At 35.7% G+C, this 14,596-nt stretch overlaps 1 protein-coding gene and 1 long non-coding RNA gene across 5 annotated transcripts in view; one reads left to right on the forward strand and one right to left on the reverse strand.

The window, feature by feature from the left end:
* The window catches only part of Skap2 (src kinase associated phosphoprotein 2), a 210,093-nt gene that overhangs the window by 119,037 nt on the left and 76,460 nt on the right, over positions 1 to 14,596 (reverse strand). The gene's annotated exons all lie outside the window — the stretch shown is intronic.
* Positions 12,303 to 13,326, forward strand: LOC105741531. Its single transcript, XR_001117003.1, has 2 exons — positions 12,303 to 12,471; positions 13,181 to 13,326. It is a non-coding gene; the product is annotated as an uncharacterized LOC105741531 (long non-coding RNA).

Consider the following 14,596-nt stretch of genomic DNA (forward strand, 5'->3'; position numbering starts at 1 on the left):
GAAGAAGAAGAAGAAGAAGAAGAAGAAGAAGAAGAAGAAGAAGAAGAAAAGAAAAAGGCTGTAGATGTAGCTCAAAGTAAGGATCCTGGGGTCATTCTCCAGTACTGTAAAAGGGAAGCCGAGCATAGACTAAACAAGTAGTGTGTTGCCTTTCAGGTCTGGTAATTCTACATTCTAAAAATTTGTTGACTTATGCAAAGATATTTTTAAAAGTATTATTAAACCACATACATATATACATATCTGAGGGAGAAAATTTTAAAATTAAACATAAGTATAACAACTGTTTAGGTAAAGCTTACTAAAAATTTTTCAAAGTAAACAAAGTAATTTCTCTCAAAAGACTTGGTTCTGACTTAGAATACAGTAATTCTATTCTGTTGATTATATTTGATGGTATAAATTTCATCTAACAAAAGCAGGAAGAAGTATTGTTTCTATAAGTATTGTAACTACTAATATGCAAACTTAACCCTAGGTGTAGCTAGTGATAAGAAGAGTTCTTAGAAGTGAACTCAATCCAAGGACTGAGGACTGACCAAAAAGCACACCAGGCTACTCTAATCAAGGACCTGGAAAGCTTTTCTCTCATACTCAACAGAAAAAAAATCTGAACTTGTCCAAAGTTAGTCTTGATGGTTTAACAGAAGGGAACAGAGGGCTGGAGAGATGGCTCAGTGGTCTAAAGCACCTACTTGAAACAAGCTTGGCAAAGCACAGGGACCTCGGTTCGATCCCCCAGCACCACATGCCAGCCAGCCCGCCCCCTGGTGGGCTGAGCTGGCCACACACACACACACACTAAATAAATGTAATAAATAAAAATAAAAAAAAAAAAGAAGGGAACAGAAATTCACAAAAGCAAAATTCAAGAATAAAACAGACCTGCCTGCTGGACATCTAATGAGCAGGTGATGGGATTGACAGTCACAAAGTTAGAGTGAATTTGTCATACCAGTGGATAGGTATAAATTCAAGGTGGAGTCAGCCGCATATGTACATTGTGTATAAAAAAGAGGAATAAGCATACCTGTGTAATTTGTAGAAATGTAGTTATGCAATAAATATTGACATGTTTACTAGGAGTATGCATATTCATGTAACTATCCTTCTTTATGTTTTCTACTTAATATTTATTTATTCACCAATAAAATGGAAACATAAGCTTTCTAATCAATTAATGTACAAAATCACAAAAGTAGCACAAATTTAGCAGGTTCTAAACATAAGGCAAAAAAATTTTTGAGATCAAAGAGGACATAAGAAAATGGAAAAGACACCCCTTGTTCCTAAATAGAAAGAAGCAATATTGTCCAAAAATGATATACAGATTTAATGTTATGTCTACCGAAATATAGCAGTCTTCACAGAACTAGAATAAATGATCACAAAATTTATGTGACAGCAAAACAGAATTCAATAAAAGCAATCTTGAGCAAGAAAAGCAAAGCATGGGGCATCACAATTCCATATCTGAAGTTATATTACAAAGCTATAGTGATTTTTAAAGAAAGTATGGTGATGGTGCAATAAAAAAAAACACCTGTGTGTCAGTGGACCAGAATAAAGGATACATAGACAACCCCAGGCACATTCGGTTATCTGATCTTTGACAAAGGGATCAAAAGCACACATTGGAGAAGAGATATCCTCTTTAACACATAGTGCTAAAAAAGTGGTTATCCACATGAAGAAGAATGAATCTAGACTCATACCTCTCACTTTGTATTAAAATAAAATGGGTCAGGGCCTGGGAGATGGCTCAGTGGAATAAGCGCTTCCTTGGCAAGCTCAAGGGCCTGAGTTCAATCCCCAGTTCCGCAATAAATAAATAAATAAATAAATATTTAAAAAATAAAATAGAACGGGTTAAAGACCTAGGTATTTAAAAAGAAGCAATCTTGGTAAACTATCAAGGGACATTGGTACAGGCAAAGACTTTCTGAGAAGTTCCTCAGCTGCACAATAAATAATACCAGGAATCAGCAAATGGGATGACAGCAAATTAAAAAGCTTCTGACAGCAAAGGAAACGAACCCACAGAATGGGGGGAAAAGTATCAGTTATTCCTTGGACATTGGATCAATGTCTAAAATACATGAAAAACTAAAATAAAAAGATACCTTAAAATAAAACTCAATCAAAAATTGACAATTGAAATGAATAGATAGTTCTCAAAAGAAGTACAAATAGCCAGTACATACATGAAAAAAGTGTCCAGCATCTTCGTCCACTAAAGAAATGAAAATCAAAACAACACTAAGATTCCCATCTTACTCCAGAAAAAAATGTCTATCAACAAGGGCTCAATACAACAAATGCTGGCAAGGCTATGAGGGAAAAGAAACCTTTGTATATTGTTGGTGGGAGTGCAAACTACTACCACTACCATGGAAAAACTAAAATAGAAATTCCACGTGAGACAGCTATATGCTTTCTGGGTATCCTTCCCAAACACATTTTTAAAAAATTTCCAGTGCTGGAGCTCGAATTCAGGGTCTTGTACATACTCATCACATTACAGTGATACAAGCATAGCCATGTTTCCAACAGCACAACTGTTACCACAGCTAAATCTTGGAAATGTACCATGTGCCCATTGATACAAGAATGGAATAAAGAAAATGCAGTATATACACATAATAAAATACTGCTCAGCCACAGACAAGGACAAACCTGAGTCATTTATAGAAAAATGGAAACACCTTGCAACCATAATGCTAAAGAAAACAAATGAGATACAGAATGTTAAATATGGCATGGTTCCTTTTTTAAAGAGAGTACAAATTAGATTAAAATTTTAAAAAATTACAAGTGAGACCGAATTTCACTTAAAAAAATATCATGGTTTTTCTTATATGATAAACCTGCAATATAAATAACTTAAAAAGCAAAACAAAAGGCAGGTGATACGAAACAGGGAGGTAGATCTTTTGGGGATGAGAAGAGGAACATTGGGATGGAGGAGAGGGGAGACAAGAGGTAGAAAGAAGGGATACAAAGATTAAGGTTCAATATGTATATGAGCCAAATTTAAACTATCGATGTATTCATTATGTTTTATAAATACATACTAATGAAAAAGTTCTTAAATCTATCTTTTGTTGTTTTTGCAGTGCTAGGGATCTAAAGTTTTTGTGATTATTAGTCAAATACTCGGCCACTGAGCTATTTAGCCAGTCCTAAAATCAATATTTTTATTGAAAATCACTGCAAGTATTAAAGAAAAGCCTGAAGCACTTCTATGCAAGTCATTCTTTTTAATCTGTGACTAAAAGGTGACTCCAGAAAATCTGCAAAAATTTACATTTGATAACAGACAGGTTTGGGGAGATGCAGACAAGCCATAAACTACTTGATGGCAGGAGCACTGAAATTTTATTCTCCTTACTCCTTTTGCCTGGTATATAACTATTCAATACATGCATGTTGAATAAATAAGGTTACTCAATAAAGGTATATATGATAGGGAACATCCTTGACACCAGAACTGAATTTCATTCCCCACCCCAGCACCTGGTCCTGGGAGTCACACGCAGGGCGTCACACTCGGTCTTTTCTCGTTGTTGTTCATGAGAGGGTCTCATAAGTCACTAAAAGTTGCAATGATTGAGGCTGGGCTCAAATTCAAAGTCCTCCTGCATCAGCCTTCCACAGTGCAGAGTAGGATTCCAGCAGTGCGCCACCATGCCTGCCTTTAGTTTTACTTTTTAGATTAAATTATAACTATGGTAGGACATAAAATCAAATTATATACTCAAATAAAATAGAACTCATTTAAATCAATAAGCACAAGGTTAAGTTATCAGAAAAACCAATGCCAACTGAGTTATCTGTATACAGTTCTTTAAAAAGCACTTGGCAAACATTCAAACAACCAGAGGAAATTCAAGTGAAACTACGTGTTCATTTTGTGAAAGCTGAGTACTTTAGGACATGCAACTTTAATTAATGGCAGATATAAAATATTACTTTAGAGTTAAACTACATGTTCATTCAGTTGTGTAGAGAGTCTAGGATATTTAATTAATAAACAATACTACTGGGAAATTTTAATTATGAATAATCTTGTGGTATTGCTTATTCCTGCCTACCCACATGTGTGTAGTTTTATTATACAAATCCACTGGTAGACATGACGATTCTGTTGCTTATAAAACATATCCCCATGCAGGATGAAGATGGCATTCTCCCTGAAAGCAGTCTTCAGGATTTGAAGCTCAGATACTCTTTAAACTCCTCAAAACAAATGGGCTAAACTCAGGTATATATTTACACAGTTCACACTAATAGTCACAGACATCACCTTGTGCACAGTTAACAAGGTGCTACTGCCCTAGAGAGATAGCTCAGAGGACTAAGCACCTGCTTAAGCAAGTACAGGCAACTGGGGTTTGAACACTGGCACACAGGGGCCGCCTTGGGCACATTGGGTTGGCGACCAAGACCCAGTGTGGTGGTGCACGCCTGTAATCCCAGTGCTGGGGAGAGGAGGGTAAAAACAAGTCCAAGCTGCATATATTTACTTACAGACCTGGGGCAGACACTAAAAGAATGGAATGTGATGCAGTATCTTTCTATCTTTCTGCCTCCCCATGGAGGATATAAAGGTGAAAACCCTTCCATTTCCTTTTTGGATTATTTGAATTGAGATGTATTGGCCTCCTGAGGACACAAGATAATTTATAGTAAGTTGGCATTCTCCTTGGGTAATTCTTGGCATGCTACAAGCTTTTCTCAATGATATGTGTTCTTCTCTTTGTAGCCAGAACATTTCCAAAAGAACATCAACAAACAACAGTTCAATAAAGAGATTCTGCAATCTAAACTTAACACAATTCCTGAGAACATTACTCTAGAAAAATATATATAAAATGTAATCTATTTCATATAGTCTCTATATCAACAAAGCATAACACTAATTATAAAAATGTATTATGAACCTAGATTATGTCAAGACCCATGCTAGACTAAAATTTCTATTGAGAGAATTATTGACTTGCATGTAGTTGTAAGAACAGGGTCTTTCTGCCCAATTTCCCCCAGTGATACCATTTTATAAAACTATAGTTAAAAAAGAAAACTATAGTTAACGAGCACAGCCAGGTTACAGACATTGGTAAATTCCATCTACCTTATTCAAAGTCTCAGTTTCACTTGGACTCATTTATGTTCATTATTCCTGTGTAGGTTAATGCACGCACACTGTCATAATGAATAGCTGCAGCACCACAAAGATCCCCCCCCTGTTGCCCCTTTGTATCTCCGCACCTTCTTCCTGCCCCTACCTCCCTTCCCTAAATTCTGGTAACCACTTTCTATCCTCCATTCCTATACTTTTGCCATTTCAAGGATGTAATACACATGGAATAAAACAGTGTGTAACTTTTAGGGATTAGCTTTTTTAAAAAGCTCATATAACTACAAGAAGATTTCACATGTTTTTACTGCTAAGTGATATTCCCAAATAAAACATTTTGTGCTATCTAGCTTTTTTAAATAGTTTGCTCCTTTACTTCTCACTTCTCATTCCTTAATTAATTGCAATTTGATTTCTGTCCATACTATTCCATATGTAACTAACAAAATCACTACAACACCCTAGTTTTCATCATCAGTGGAATACTTTATTTTTAAAATTTTTTTACTGTATTTGGTACAGGGTCTCACTACACAGCTTGGACTCATAGTGATCCTCCTGTTTTAAGCCTCCCTAGCGCTGGGATTACAGGTGTGGGCCATCACACCTCGTCTCAGTGGCCAGCTCAGTGCACCCAGGGGCGGGGCTGGTGCAGCATGTGGCAGTGGAATATTTTTTTATATTTATCTTTTATTGAGAAATAAATATGAATGAGAGTTTCACAGCTGATTAATAGGACAATTTTGATAGTCAATGCACTGTACATTGTTATCTTCTTAGTGGTTATCCATAGTACAAGAAGCAGACAGGATATTCTGTCCAAACACTGTTAGCACACCTCTTTCTCATTGAATTAAGCGAAAGTAGCTGTAAATTTATCCTATTTTGTATATATAAATACAAAATGATCTTTTCTTTGTATCCTTTTTTTTTTTTTGTCCTGTCAGAGGTGAATATTCTATTGGCATCTAAATACTATAAGTGTTTGAATTCAACTAAACAATCTAACACTGACTAGCAGTCTATAATATTAGTGGGTTATCCTCAGAAGTTATTGACTTGAGCCTTTTACAGCTAATCGTTGGAGTATTTTTAATATTTATCTTTTTTTGTTCTTTCTGAAGCAACTAATAGTACTGACCATCCATCCCTTCCCTCAAAGTCTTCACCGTTGGCTTCTAGTCAAAGTACTTTTCAATGGTCTTCTTACAATGTTTGTACCTGCTTTTTATCTCAGTCCTTAATCCTGACAGCCTCCCCACATTCTATCTGTAGGTTTGTCACCGCTAATACTGTTCACCCCCTCACAGTGCAACATCACCCACACTCACACATACAGTAAGGGTTAAGGCAGGACTTCCAGCAAGTCTAAAGAACTGAAATTTCTGATTTTACACTCCCAGGGGAAAACAAATGGCAAATGTCTGAAAATATTCTGAATTTTACATATATTTCACATAAATATATCTTATCTAAAGATAATAACTGCCCAGTTCTTTCAATTCTGTCCCATAAATTTCAAATATCCTCCCAAACAAACCAGAAAAAGAAATTATATTGTTAATATGATCTTTCTACATACTGGAGCATAACACAAAATAAAGTTTAAATTATGAATTTTGTGGAGAAACTGCAATAACTTTCCCCCAAAAGATACTACATGACTGACAGGAAAAAGAAAAAAAGATTTGGTAAATAAGTTAAGCTACATAAAACTTGCTTAAAAGGCACGCAGTAACCATTCTTTGTATATTTTATATTTTCTAAGATGTGCAAGATTCCCAAAGATTTGGTTTTAATTTTTTTTCATTATTCTTGCTATGCTTGTAAGTATTGATAATAAACTGATTAATTCATACACCTGGGCAGTGTTTTCTTCTGATGAGCCACAGGGAAACAGAGCATTTCAAATTAAGGTCACTGCTCTGGCACAGTAATTAAGTACTAAAAGTATCTGCAAAAAGTAGTTGTTCCTTTTTGTGACAGTTGTTTCTCTCTGTCTCTGTCTCTCTGTCTCTGTCTCTGTCTCTGTCTCTCTCTCTCTCTCTCTCTCTCTCTCTCTCTCTCTTTCTCTCTCTCACACACACACACACACATATACACACATAATACTAAATGCTGAAGGAAACAAGATATTACAGAAGTCTAGAGTATCCTATTAATACAAGTAACCAGATATTTATAGGAAGGAGTAACAAGAACATGTCAAAGAAAGAAAGGCAAGGTATTTTGTGGTAAAAACAGGAAAACAGACTAACTTCCTGCTAAAATGTTATGTGCCTACTGTTTTAAAACTCAATATCTATGGGCCTGCCCAGTAGCTCAGCAGACTAAAGCGCCTACTTAGGCAGAGCGCAGTGGCTGGCTTCAATCCCCAATTTGCCATGCTGGCCCCACCCCTGGGGTGCGCTGACATGGCAAATGAGACTCGGCATGGTGGCGTGTGCCTGTAATCCCAGCACTTGGGAGGCTGAAAACAGGAGAATCACTATGGGTCCAATCTTCATAATGAGGCCCTGTAGACCCTGTCCTAAATACAGAAAAAACAACAACAACAACAACAACAACAAAACAAATAAACAAAAGAATAAAACTCAACATCTATAAGAAAATTGATTTGTATGTATAAAAATAATAAACCTTGGGAATATATAATTTTATGAGCTATACATTTTGACACTGTGAGCCAATAGTGGCTGCATACGTTACTTAAATTCTACTACAAGTGGGCCAGGGAGATAGCTCAGTAGAATAAGCACTTGCCTGGCAAGTGCAACGGCCTGAGTTCAATCCCTGGTTCCACAAAAAAAAAAATTCTACTACAAGGGTTAGGGAGATGGCTCAGTAGAATAAGCACTTCCCTGGCAGGTACAAGGGCCTGAATTCAATCCCTCGTTCTGCAAAACATAAATAAATAAAATAAAAATAAAAAATAAATTCTACTACAGCAAAAAGTAGCAAAGAACTCTTTGAATGACCTTGAATTAACTGCTCACCATTCAGCTCTAAATAAAAATACTGTTCCAGCCTGTAAGAAGTATAATGCCAAATCTAAAAGTTGTTCATCAAAGGAAAATCATCACTGGCAAATAGGAAAGTCTTTACTTGTAAAAACTAGGAGGAAATTATTTCAGGGAGACCGAATTCATAGTACTTGAAACAATATGGCTGTATTTAGTATATGCATCCTAGGCACAATATGGTATTTAGCTTCTGGTAAGACTCAGTTTGCTACCCTGCAAGAGCGCCTGCCTAGAAAGTGCAAGGTCTTGTGTTCAATTCCTGGTACCAAAAAAAAAGTGTGCCTAATGTAAGCCCAACCTGGGAGGATTTTTTTGAAGATTAAATAATTTATGTAAAGCACTTAAAACAATGTTCAACCATTTTCTAAGTACTTCCAGTTCCATGTTCTATAACTCCAATAATAATAATTTTAAATTCATAAAAAACAGAAATGACAAAAAACTTCAAATTGATGGACAATTTATATTGTCAAATATTTTTTATATATTTATATTTCTGCATACTCTTTCATTATTCTACACTATAATCATCTGTTTCTGTCTGTGGAGACCAGAGTACACTGGCCAAGCGATGAGCTCAACAGTCTGGCTTTCCCAGTGCATGTTCTGCCATACATCAGTGGGTGACCTCAGGCAAATTACTCTCTGGGAAGGAAGAAACACACTATATCAAACACATATTTCTTCTGATTATCTAAAAGAAGTACTCTCAGTTATGCAATGTTAACATAACTTAAGTTCTGAATATAAAGTAAGTTACATACATCTAGTATGCATCTTGTATAATGAATACACACAATACAAATTTAAAGTAAAATGAATTTATTTCTTCCCCTTCAAATATTCGATACAATGAAGGAGTAAATAAATGAACTGCAGTAATCTTGTAATGTCAACATCAAAAATAGATACTAGGATTATTTTTGGACTATATAATGTCTTCCTCAATAGCCAAGACATTCTAAATTTAATCTAAAAATTAAAGGAATTCAAAAAGTTAAATCCAGTAATTGACATTAAGCAGTAGGAAATAAATCTAAATAGGAGACAATTTAATTTTTTTAATTTTTTAAATAGCATGCATAAAACACTGTGAAAAGTAGTCTTTAGTGGATTATTAATAGAAATATGAATTAAAATATGCAATCAATAATTTCAAATAAAGTTGGGGAGATGGCTCAGTGGAATAAGCACTTCCCTGGCAAGCACCAGGGCCAGAGTTCAATCCTCGGTTCCACCAAAGAAATAATTTCAAATAAAGGTCTGGTAGGGGCACCCTAATTTTAAGAACTTAAGAATTACTTATAATTGCTATCATTAAAGAGCTGCTTAGAGAATAAATGAACGATTCTAATCAGGCCTTTTCTTTACATCCTTTTCTACACAGTGAATAAACCTTATTCTTACCAAAAAAATACAACCTTCTGTCATAAATTGTGAAATACTGAATTACTGCAGTTCTTTTTTATTTTTATTTATTTTTTAATAATTTTATTGAGAAACAAATATCAATGAGACAGTTTCACAACCAATTATGGGCACATTTACAGTAATTAATACATTGTATATTGTTGTCTTAGTGGTTATTCATTATACAAGATGCAGACATGATATCCTGTCTCAAACACTATTATAACAAACCTCTCTATTCACTGAATTAAGAGAGTGGGCTGTATATCTATCCTATTTTGAGTATACAGATACAAAAGGGTTGTTCATGTCTATCCCACTTTTTTGGTTAGTTTTGTCAGAGAAGGGCATTCCATTGTCATTTAGATAATGTAGGTAACTGAATTCATCAGAATCTCCCAATAGAGTCAGTAGTCCATAACAGTAGTGGATTTTCCGTAAGACTGACAATGTCCAAAGTTGTTGACTTGAGCCTTTTACAGCTCAGCATATTAATGTGGTTTTACTTTTTATACTTCATTTTCATACTTTTCTGCTGGATGGTTAAGACCAAGATAAAGTAAAACTGATATAACAAGAAATGTAACTTTTGTACCTGATAAGGTCAGTCAAATGCCCTCAGGAATTAACCTGAAACCCTATACTGCAGTTTGTAGATCCTTTGTGAGTGTCAGCCATGTGGATGAATCATAGCCATTGCTTGAACAATTTGCTCTCTGTGAAAGCCTGAGAGAATGTTCTCTTCATGTGACTCTCCTTAGGCACACTCTACATCATCGATTACATTCCTCTGTGGCAACATAATATCCTTGATCAGAAAATCTGGGACACTACTGAGTTACATAATGTTACAGTACAGGTTCTCCTAGATCCTGAGTCTTCACTGACCTTGGAAGGCTAGGGCCAAAGTGTTGGCTGTCCTTGCAGCCCTTCTTTTTCTCTGATTTTTGGTCTGCAAACTTAGGTTGTTAACCTTCCAGAAGAGAAGCTTATTATTGTCCTACAACATATGCAGTTGGGTTTAACCTAACTATCTGTCTGAATATCAAACATCTTAGGCATAACATGGAACCAGCATTTTCCATCAAGTATTGATATGTTAAACTTTAAGTCCCTGTACAGTATGAAGACAAAAATTTTAAAAATGAAAAAAATTTGAAAAAATATGAATAAACAATTACATATTTTACCAGAAATTAAGAAATCTAACCATACACAGCATTGTAGCATGACTATCCTGTGCCATTTTTTCCTATCTCTTGTTTTCATTTATTGCCCCCCTTTTTTTTAAAAACAAACATTTACTTGAGAGACAGTATGGCAGTAATTAGTATGCCATGAAAAGCAGTATGCATTTAGAAGACCAGAACGGCAGGCATTCCGAGCATGACCCTACCATTACACATTGCTATCTTCAGTGCAGCTGCTTAGTTCACACTTATCAGTATATATAGTTAGTCAGGGTGAGAATCCTACTAATTAACTACTAGTTTCAAAAACATGCTGTAGATTCTCAGGATCCTTACCTTACCCATCTTGTGCATATAAATGTATGGCTTTGCCCCTGTCATGTTTCCCAGCTTTTCTCCTTGCCCTCTTCTGATTGTCCAATCCTCAAGTTCTCACTTTCCTTTTAACAGCTAACATAATTCTAAATGGGGAAAAACTGAAATCTTTTACTCTTAGATCTGGTACAAGATAAGGATGTCCTTTATCACCCCTTCTATTTAATACAGTTCTGGAAACATTAACTAGAGCCATTAGACAAGAGAGATAAATAAAAGAAATAAGGATAGGTAAAGAAGAAGTTAAATTATCATTATTTGCAGATGACATGATACTTTACTTGGAAGACCAAAAAAACTCCACCAAGAAGCTACTAGAATTAATACAGAAATTCAGTAGCATAGCAGGATACAAAGTCAATACCCAAAAGTCAACAGCATTCCTCTACACAGATAACAAACACACTGAGAGGGAAATTATAGAAACAATACCTTTTACAATAGCACTGAGGAAAATGAAATACCTTGGAATTCATCTAACTAGAGAAGTTAAAGATCTTTTCAAGGAAAATTACAGTACTCTGAAAAAAGAGATCATAGAGGATTTCAGAAAATGGAAAGATATTCCATGCTCCTGGATAGGAAAAACCAACGTTGTGAAAATGGCCATACTCTCAAAATTGCTGTACAGATTTAATGCAATCCCTATCAAACTATCACCCACATACCTCACAGACCTAGAGAAATCATTCCTAAAACTTATTTGGAACCAGAAAAGACCTAGAATGGCAAATTATTGCAATTCTAGACAACGAAGACAAGGCAGGAGGCATTATAATTCCTGACTTGAAATTATAATACAAGGCTACTACGATAAAATCAGCATGGCACTGGCAACAAAATAGACCTGAGAATCAATGGAATAGATTAGAAGATGTTGAAGCCCCTATGAACACACTCAGCCACCTTATCTTTGACAAAGAAAGCAAACATACTCACTGGAAGAAAGATAACCTCTTTAACAAATGGTGCTGGAAAAACTGGCTCTCTACAAGCCAAAAACTAAAATTTGATGCAGGTCTATCAACATGCACTAAACTAAAGTCAAAATGGATTAAAGATCTAAACATCAAAACAGAAACACTAAATCTCCTGGAAGAGAAAGTAGGAGGAACTCTTGAAGACACAGAGGTAGGCAAAGACTTCATGAACAAAAATCAAATTGCTACCTGATGGAAGAAGATGAAGATGCTTACAAGAAACAGTTCCCTCAGTACATAAAGAACAATGTAACTCCAGACATGATGGAGGAGATGTATAAGAAAGCTTATGCTGCTATACAAGAGAATCCAGTCTATGCAAAGAAGCCAAAGAGAGAAGTTAAAAAGAAGAGGTGAGATGAAGTAGAGTGTGCCTAAGGAGAGTCACATGGAGAGAAAATACTCTCTCAGACTTTCACAGAGAGCACATTGGCCAAGCAATGACCGTGACTCATCCACATGGCTGACACTGACAAAGGTTCTACAATCTGAGGTACAGGATCTCAGGATAAATCCTGAGGGGATTTCACTGACCTTCTCAGACCCAAAAGCTACAACTTTTGTTGCATAGGTCCTGCTTTACCTTGGTCTTAACCATCCAGTAGAAAAGTATGAAGACGAAATACAGGCAGTAAAGCCATGCTGTTATGTTGAGCTGTGGGGGACTCAGGTCAACAATTTCTGACATTTCCAGTTAAACAGAAGACCCAATGCTATTATGGGCTACTGGACACTTTTAGAATATTTTGCTGAGTTTACACACCTATAATATTCAAATAATGGAACTTAACAAAAAAAGGGTATACAGATGAATGTCCATTTTGTATCTGTGTATTCAAAGTGGTTAGGATAGATATATAGTTACATTATTTTAATGAATAGAATGATTTGTTCTAATGGTGTTTGTAAATAGGATCTCAAGTCCGCATCTCGTACAGCAATTAACCACTAAGAAGAATGTATGCAGTGTGTTAATTATTGAAACTGTCCTACCGATTTAATTTGAAACTGTCTCACTGCTATTTGTTTATCAATAAAATTATGAAAAAAAAAAAAGAAGAGGTGAAACCTTCCCAAAATGTCCCTTGTCCAGAAGAAAGATCGGGTAGCTCAAAAGAAGGTAAGCTTTCTCAGAGCTCAGAAGCATGCTGCTGAGAGCTAAACCAAATTTCTATGAAGATTTTTCAAATAAAGACGAATAAACTTATTCATCAAGGAACTGCTTCTGTGTTAAGCTCTTGTTATAAGAGTCTAGGAAATAAACTGAAGCACAGGAATTAAACAGGTTTCTTTTCTCGAAGAAAAGTAATATTTTTCCAGAGAAAAACATCTTTTGGGGGCCTGGCCCTAGCTCAGTCCTTTAAGTGGCTGCTTCCACAAAGTTGTCAGCCTCAGGTTACTGTAGTTCGATCCCCACAACACTCCAGCCCGCCAAAAGTGCGCTGAAGGCATTTGAGGAGGAAAAAAGAAAAATATCTTTTGTGTTGACTCCAGCAAAGTTCATACTTCTTGGGCTTCTGTTCTCTTTATTATCCCTCAAATATTAAAAGTTTGGCAAGCAACAGAAAAAAAATAAAAATAATAATAATAAAAGTAGAAGATTTTGAGGAGAGCTTAAAAACAAAAAAAAAAGCAAAGGGATTTGAGGAAGCCAAATTCTATCAATGTAATATTTCATAACAATCAATCTGGCAGGAAACGGAGCATAAAAGAAATTTGAGAAATCTTTTAGTTCAAGAAACACTTTTAGTGTTTCTTTGTGGTGAGTTTTCCTCCTAAACAGTAGCACTAAAAGTAGAACGCTTTCATTCATACACTTTACTGATGTCTACTGAAGTCCTCTCATATTCTGGGCACAGAGCTGGCTGAGAACTGGGATTATAATGATGAACAAGGCTCACAGTCCCTTTTCTTGTGGAGCTCACAAGATGAGAAAGGTAGAGAGAAAAGTAACCAAAAACACAAACATGACAAGCCATGATAAGTGCTAAGGAGGAAACAAACAAGGAACATCAGGAGGGCAGGAGGTCCTGAGGAGATGGCAGATATGAGAGCCTACATGGTGCAGAGGAAGAAGAAAGCAAGTATGAGTTTTGGCAAGAGGAAGAGCAGTCACAAAAGCAGGAAAATACTGCATTTCGCTCCTTCTTCTTGTCATTTTGTACAGCACTGTTCTCTGACCTTTGGTGTAGAGCTTTGGTGCAGTTACAACCTTAGCACCTATTGAAATTCTTACCCAAGACATTAATTATAAGATTAAGCCAGTTTTAGTTTTGCATTTACAGAACTACAATTAGGAACACTAATAATAGTAGTTAGATTTCTAAATTTTTGTGTAAAAATTTATAATTGTTTGTCTGGTTTTTTAACTTTTTTTCACATTCTGTATGGATTTAGTTTAGCATATCAACAATTGATGGAAAACACCTGTTCCATGTTATGTTCAATACTCACACAGATACTGATGTTATTAAGCTC

The sequence above is a fragment of the Octodon degus genome, unplaced genomic scaffold, assembly GCF_000260255.1.
Source record: "Octodon degus isolate 3935 unplaced genomic scaffold, OctDeg1.0 scaffold00015, whole genome shotgun sequence".
NCBI lineage: Eukaryota > Metazoa > Chordata > Mammalia > Rodentia > Octodontidae > Octodon > Octodon degus.